An 8,820-nucleotide genomic window follows, 5' to 3' on the forward strand; every position below is an offset into this window, starting at 1 on the left:
CAGTGAGAGGCCCGCGTACCGCAAAAAAAAAAAAAAAAAAAAAGTAATATCCACCTAGCAAGGTTACTGTGGACTACAAATGCAATAATGTATATAAAAGAACATTTTAATTAGACCATTGAATGAATGGTAATTATTTACTTGGTTAATAATATGTGTATTTTGTGGTTCGTACCCCTCTATATCACCACTAGAGTCATATTTTTCATCTAGGGAGCTTCTGAGCTAATGTATGAAGGCACCAATCTAATTGTCCACCATTCTGAAACCTCTATTCAGTTCTTCTCAGCCTCCTAATTGTGCCCACATCTAAGATTTCACATTTAAAATGGCCATTTGGAGGTGGAGCACTGATATCATTTGGGGTATTTAATATCAATCAACTTCTTGGGAATTATGTTCTGAATGGTTTCTATTCTATCCTGTAGTAAATAGTAAACGCTTTATTATCATTATATGGAGGCCCTAACATAATGAAACTTAATTTGAAGCAGAGGGTTAGAGGCTGGTCATGCAGCATATTGGAAAACTACATAGAAGTTGGCAGTAACTTGGGAAAACAGAAAAATTGTACTGAAAAAGGAGAGAAAAAGTAAAAAACAGAGGAATGAGTAATTGAGTCCAGATCCAGGTCGTAATGTGAAATTTGAAGGGTCTCTAATATAGACATTAGGGCTAGTGGCAGGGTTTGATAGAGCAGTGTGGAGATGTTAAATATTTTAGATGTAGGCTTCATCATTAAAGGAAGCCAGTACAAGGGAATCAAGGCAGAGTTAAGATCAGATTCTAGTCCCTACAGGAGTCAGGCAAAAATGTACTAGTTGCCCAATGGTGTGTATCCGAGGAACCAGTGCCTTGGAAAGGAAGGAAGGAAGGGAGGGAGGGAGGGAGGGAGGGAGGGAGGAAGGAAGGAAGAGGAAGGAAGGAAAGAGAGAGAAAGAAGGAAAGAGAGAGAAAGAAAGAAAGAAAGAAAGAAAGAAAGAAAGAAAGAAAGAAAGAAAGAAAGAAAGAAAGAAAGAAAGAAAGAAAGAAAGAAAGAAAGAAAGAAAGAAAAAGAAAGGAAGGAAGAAAGAAAGAAAAAGAAAGAGGGACCAGGTATTCAAGCTACCTGAGAAAAACGTATCTGGATGTTCAGTGAAACATTTGAGAGATGGGGAAGGGCAACTGGTTACTTCCAATCATCAAGGATTACTCATCTTGCTGCTGGCTGGTGTCTCAGGAGAGAGGTGAGCCACCCAAACAGTACATAACTGGATGTTCATAGATAGGCCAGAGAGGACACATTAGCCACAGGAAGTTCTCACTGTCCTGCTTCACTTATGATGAATCTATGGGAATACTGAAGAACACATTTTACGAACCCTCTCAGTCATTATTTAGACATGTTAAATCACACCAAAAGGAACCCCCAGTTCAATAACAGCACAGCTGCTTATATTATTGAACTGTTCTATCTGTCTCCATGCTGCAAATGTAGGGAAATCTTTAAGTGACATGAATAAAAATGACCTGGCCTATAGTTTGTGATTAAACTCTAAACCTGGTGTTTATAATAGCCTTAAAAATGTCCCTAGTCACTGAGATCCAACATTATATGCCAGAAAAATTAGAATAAAAGCTATCAGTGCAAGCAGTATTCCTAACATACAGCAGAAAGCTCTTGCTAATAAAGTCAAAGCAATGTAAACTCCTGATGAGAAGATTACATTGATGCTATGATTTGATTGCAGAGTCAAGCCAGTGGATTACAAAAGTAAATATCACCTTAAAGGAGTATAAAACTCCAGTTTGCATAACCTGGCATAGATGATCTTTAGGCCACACAATTGCAAAGCCCCAAATTATATAACATGAATAAAGTGTGAGGCCACACAGCTCAGAGTGCTAAAGAGTGTTCAAAGGACCTAAAAATGGCCATAAATATGAGATGGTGGAAAACGAATCCATAATTGGTATAGGTAAAACATTTGTGATCATTGTAAGGTACAGAGTATTTTTCTTTAGCAATTTAAAGATGCCATTTCATTACTTTTTTCCATAGTTCCTGTTGAAAAGATTGCAATTACTCTTACTATTGTTTCTTGAAGGTAAAATGTCTATTTTTAAGATTTCTTTTTATCTTTGGTTTTCATCAGTTTGGCTCTGTGTGATTTTCTTCTATTTAACCCTGCTTGGGTTCAGTATTCATCTTAAAAAAATCTTAAGGTTAATGTTTTTATAAATTTCTTCTGCTCCATAGTCTATTCTCTCTCTCTCAAGTAATCAGTAAGTTAGACTGTTTTTAGACCATTTGTGTTCAACATGCATTTATGTGCTGTTCTTTTTCTTCCACAATATTTTCTCTATATATTTCAATTTGGATAATTTCTGTTCACCCATCCTCAAGTTCACTAGCTCTGTCTTTACTGTGTCCTGTCAAACTCATCCAAGGTGTTTTTAACTTCAGATAGCATATTTTTCATTTCTAGAATATGTATTTGATTCTTTTTTATAGATTCTAATTCTCTGTTGGTCTTTATCTTTTTGCCCATTTTTCCCTATTTTCTTTAATATTAATCATATGTTATATTGAAAATCCTTGTCAGTTAACTGTAATATATAATCATCTGTGGCTTTGCTTGTACTATGTATTTTTTCTCTTGATTATTGGCCACATTTCCCTGCTCTTCACACATTTTGTAATTTTGATTGTATACCAGACATTGTATATAAGAATCCAGAGGCTGCAGATGATGTCATCTTCCATCAAGTGGGCAGATCACCTCAACCCAAACAAGGATCTCTTTTCATCCCTATTTCTCAGGTGTGGCCCTCCTGGCTTTTGATTGAGAGCCTGCTTGGTCTCTGTCTCTTCAGCTCTTCAGAGTCAGTTCTGCCCTTTAGAGGTTTTCAGTTTAGCTCTTTGCCTCTGACCCCATGCAGTTTCAATAATTAGCAAATGTCTTGAGGAAGTAACTGGCTATATATTTGTGTCAGGACCTCTCCTTATAGTTGGACTTTGTCTCCTAAGTATTATGAAACTGAGATATTTCACAACGCCTTTTAGAAGCTTCTAGCTAAGTCTCCTAGAGTCCTGCATCTCCCAGGAATCAGCAAATGGTCCTCTGTGTTTGGTTCTATACGAGTTTACAATCTGTCGAGCCAGCCCCACACAACCACCAAAAGCTCTACTTGTACCTATTTTCCCTAGAGGGGTCAGGTCCCTCTTCCTAGGCCAAGGCTGATTCTTAGTCCTCACCCAGAACTGGCAAATATCCCCAGGGAAGAAAATGGCCAGAGATTGTCAACTTACCTAGGAAGGTCTCTTCCCTGTCAATTCTCTGATATCTTTTGAACTATGAATTTTGTAACTTATCCTTTTTTTCCCTAGGTGTTGCAGCAAGAACACTGGCCTGCCATGACCTATTACATTCTACATAGAAGCTGAAGTCAGAAATTGTCCTGTAATATTTTTTCAGAAGGTTATTTCTCAAAGTTGAGACCTCTTACATAGAATCCCTTGATCTGTCAAGGCAGGTTATCTTCAGTAATCTTTCCACTACAGTCTGGCTTTCTGCTCTTATTACAACACTGATACTACATGACTAAGGTCATCTTTGGTTGTCACTATCTTTCCAAAGTAAGGTTACTCTTTACTTCCTCCCACCATTCTTCCCCTCCCCTCTCCACTTGCTGCCACACACACACACACACACACAATATACATACTACATTTCAGCAGTACCAAACTACGAGTAGTTCCCTCACATAAATCATGATGTTTCCTCTGCCTGGAATGCCCATTCCTTCCTTCTTGTCATTAGCTAACTCGTCCCCATCTTTCCAGAGTTTTCACCTCTTACCAGAAGCTTTCCTTGTCCCCGCCTATTCCTTCTCTCTACCTACATTTATCGTTCCTATCACATTGTGATAGAGCACCACATTGTGCTGAAATGATCTGTAGACTGATTTCATTCTTCCCTCCGCCACACCACCTCCCATCACACAAAATGAGTTCCTTAAGAGCCGAAAATATGCCTCGTTGGTCTTTTTGTCTCCAACACCCAGATCAGTGTTTGATATTAATGTTGGTTGGACTGTACACTCCAATTTGCCATCCTGCATTTTGTTCCAGGATGACTAGATAATAGCAAGACCATCACAAGCCTCCTCTCCAGGGCTTTTTTATATTGATTTTTTACAGGTACATTTCCTGAGGTCCCACTAGTGCCAAAATATGAAGAAAAGTAATAATTTTTCTGACTAAAGTGGAAACACAAATGATTTATTCTTCCCTTAATCAATAATACTAGCTAACTCTTACATAACACATTCTAGGTGCCAAGCACTTTACGTGTATCATCTTCTTTCATCTTTACAGCCACCTTCTGAGGTGGGTACTATTGTTACCCCCATTTTACAGGGGAGGAAACTGAAGCACAGAGAGATTAAATAAGTGACAAGCTACAACCTGGATACAGGTCGTCTGATTCCAGGGACCATGAAATTAACCACTATACTATACTGTACGTCTTCTTGCTTTCCTTGTCCCTTTCTCTTAAATGTTTAACTGTGTAAGTAATAGTACATTGATACACATTGTAAAAAAATTCAGAAACAAAGCAAAAGCTTACTTTAAGCAAACTTCCACCCAAGTCCAACTTTCTTCCCCAGAAGTAATCACTTCTATTTGTTTTATGGGTAGCCTTCTGAACCTTTTTTCTTTGTTTACATACATATATACATCATGTATATGTGTGTACATACACACAGAGAAATATTTTTCTACAGATTACTATTTTCATTTAACAATTTGTCTTAAGGATCTTTCCATCAGTATATATAGATCCATTTTATTCTTTGGATGCTGCATAGTATGGGTATATTGCATTGAATCAGTGCATTATAGTTTAGTTAACCATTTTTCCTTTGCTGGTCATTTATATCGTCTTTCGTTTCACTGTTAAAAATGATGCTACATTGAGAATCCTTGAACATGTCTCTATGATTATTTGCAAATGTATGTCTAGGAAAGACACTTAGAAATAAAATTGCTGGGGATGAAAGTTGTGTCGTTTTTTTTTTTTTTAACAGTGACTCACAAGCTGAGGCTGTAACTTTTTTCCTTTGTCATTCACAGATTAAAAAGGTTGAGGCTGCTATGTTTCCAGGAAATCAATTTTGTGTATAAGCACTCTCACGCTTGAACACATGAAGGAAAGCCAAGATCTTCTCTCTTCACCACTTCATCTTCAGAAAGGAGAGTTTTGGTATAATTAGTAGAACAAACAGGGTCCTTGAGAACACACAATGGGATGCCCAATAAAGGAGGTGGCAGGTCAGAAGGAAGTGACACTTTATTGTGGGGAAAAAAATGAAGTGGGTCAAAGCTTTCTTTCCCTCTGGAGTCTCTCTGTTCTGTATTTTGTGACCCAGCTGGTAATACCAGGGCTGGGAATGTCCCTTTATCCCTGAAAGATCACACTGGATAGAGTAAGATTCAGGGTTAGGACACTGTATAGTGAAGAGTCCACGAAAATTCTGCTTTAATCCTTTCAGAAAGATGAGGGTCAGAGATGAGAGAGGATGAGGACTAAAGATTTAGGTAGAAGTCGTACTCAATTGCCCGGAGGGTCCCTTGGACATACACCCCTCCTCACTCCAGAAGAGTCACAGTGGTGGTGGCTAGTGGTTGCTAGTGGCAACAGAACCACTTCTCACGAGACACAACCAACCAGCATTTGAATAAATGTCTTTCCTTAAGTGGTTTTAAAATTTGATGCAAGTACTAGTGTTATTTCATATCAGTTATTTATATTATTTTAAATGTTATTTATGTGTTATTTATAATGTTATTTTAAATTTTATCTTACTTGATGTACCCTTAGTACAGCAAGTTGATGTTACTCTCTGAGCCCCTAACTTTTTTTTTTTTAAATAATAAATGCAGCTCCACCCTTTCTGTTTCATTGGAAGTTCTAATGATATACAAGCTGCATTTTTAATATAAGATTAAAGTTGCAGAACTCTCTGATATCAAACTCAGTGACAAATTTATAATCATATAGCTAGAACATTTTTAGCATCACAGTCTAACCTATTAAATTGCCAAAGTCCAAATACACTCTTTCCATATGTATTTGATCAGGGAAAAACAAAAGGCATGCATGGCCTGATAGTTTTATTGGTGCTTTTCTCTCTGATTTTATTTGGATTACCAGAAATACTTCAATTCCTATGAGCAATTCTAGCTCTTCGTCTTACTAGTACATACTTAGTAATTCAAATCATAAATACTAGAGATGTTCTGCTGAAGTAAAACTACCCATCTGTGAAACTAGGAAATGAGAATATCCTGAGTTTTAGTACTGCCACCTTCAGGACACAAGTCTTTATTCTGGAACTCTGCAATGTTAAAAATTAAATTGAATTAACTTTTTAAATAGTTGCCCCCTACTCCCCCCCAAATTGCCATTTATTTAACACATACTCTGTACCAGGCCTTATGCTGAGAACTTTTTCATACTTTTTTCATTATTTGTTCCTATAAAGTAAATCCTTATTTATAGATTCATTCATTCATGCAACCAGGAGATAAACAGGGGACTGAGACAAAGAACAATGAAAAGGTAGATTTAAATTGATTTGATAATTAAAGGAACAGAAGGCGCTAACCACAAAAAGAGAAGTAAAAGGTCATTTCAGAGAGGGGGTGCCTATACAAAAGCTCTATATGGGGGGAAATCTTAGCATGTTCAAGACTAGAAAGCCAACCACTGTGGGCTTGAGCAGAACATAAACGAACTTGAATGACCACACTTCAAGTTGGACAGATTAGCAGGGGCCAGATCAAAAACCTGATATTTGATTTTTAAGCTAAATATAGTGAAAGATCATTTAAGGATTGTAAGCATGGAAATGCTGTGATCTGATTTACATTGTATCACTTTTTGCGGCTACATGGAGACGGATTGGAGGGGAGGATGAACTGACCTTCAGAGATCAGTTTGGGGGCTATCATAGTAATTGAGTTGAGAGACCATGTCAGCACAAAATGTGATGACAGTAGAAGTGGAGAATAAAAATAAGAGTCAAAAGATATTTTGGAAAATAATTGACAGGATTTGCTGCTAGATTAGACATGGGGATGGAGGACAGGGAAGAACCATGGATGATGCTTAAGTTTTTGGCTTCGGTCATCAAGTAGACGACGGTTCCATTTACTGAAATGGAGAATGTTGGGATAGACAAGGTAAGAAAAGGAAAGGTTTGTGGACTTAAATCTGGAACTTTGTTTTGCCCATGAGTTTGTGAGACATCCAGTACAAGTTTAAATAAGTGTTTTGATTTTGGATCCTAGAGGGGAGGTCCGGGCTGCAGACACAAATCTGAACTCGATCAGCATATGGTAGCATTTAAATACCTGGAAATTAGTGAGATTATTTTTTGAAGCTACTGTATGAAAGGAAGAAGAGAGGACTCAGGAAACGAGTGCTAACATGTAGTGGTGGAATAGAGGAAGAGCCAGCAGAGGAGAAGACAGAGGAACTAAGATGGGAGGAAAACCAGGAGAGAGTGGGACTGCGTAAACAAACAAACCAACAAAAAAGGGAGTTCTGTAAAGGGAAAAATGATCACCTATATCCAGCACTGTGCTGATAAATGTTTGAAAAATGGCTACTGGCGGGGTGGGAGGGCTCTGATTTGTAGCATTTGCTGATTTCCATGATGTAAATATTCTCACCATGGCTAATTTCAAGCTACCAGCATGTCTTCACTGAACTTGGAGTTGGAAAAAGATGCACATAATTAGCTGCCGGGCACCATTACCATCAGACTCCAGGACAACGGTGCTGCTGAGAGGGAGTGTGAGATGAAGGCAGGAAAATGTGCATTGAATCTGACAACATGCAGGTCATTAGTGACCTTAATCAGGGTCATTTTTGGACTGTGGGAGCAGAAGCCAAATTGAAGTGGATAGAGTAGTGCAATACATGTAAGAAAGGAAAGACAATATACATCTTTCCTGAAGAAATAGATTGTAGCTGGAGGGAGAAGAGGAGTCAAGATTTTTTTAAAAAATTAAAGCTTAATGAAATTAAGATTTTTGCCCTAAGATACATTAAATGAGTATAAATGGCATGGATAGGATTTGAACCCAGGTTAGTTTGACCCAAATGCTTATGTTTTATTCAGGGCTTCCTGGACCATAGAGAAAAAAAATTTTATAGCCATCTAAACACAGAATTATAGATGATTTTTCTTTTTATACTTTTTATATTTTTCTGGATTTTCCATTTTTTCATTAGAAGAATTTCAAAAAGAGAATAAATTACTTTCATAATCATAAAAATACTTATAAATGTATAATAGATTTTATATTTCCCAAGTACCTACTGGGATACAGCAAAGTATATGAAAATCATTAACTAGTCTAGTTCAACATAAATAGCATATTACCAAACAGTGCCACCTAGTGCAAAGTTTATTTTGAGATAAATATTTAAACTTCCATTCTATTTTACAGCTTATAAATCAACACACATTTAAATACCTGTGAACTAAAATACCTACTCACGATTTCATAGATTCTAACTTTTAGGTGGTTTCGTAACATTAGATACAGGAAGGGACCATGTCCTGTTTTGTGTGGTGCTAAGTACACTGTCACAGCTCAAAAGATAATAAATAGTTTTAGGAAACAGATAGTGGTGTAACTTTTCTGTAAAAAAATCGTTGGCTGTTGTATTGAAATTTAAATAAATTAGGGACTTTATTGGAGTTCATGAGGATGTTTTCCTTTGGCTTTGTAAGAAGACAGATCTCTGTGATAAGAATAAG

Source organism: Physeter macrocephalus, chromosome 20 (genome assembly GCF_002837175.3).
Source record: "Physeter macrocephalus isolate SW-GA chromosome 20, ASM283717v5, whole genome shotgun sequence".
In the NCBI taxonomy this organism is placed as follows: Eukaryota; Metazoa; Chordata; class Mammalia; order Artiodactyla; family Physeteridae; genus Physeter; species Physeter macrocephalus.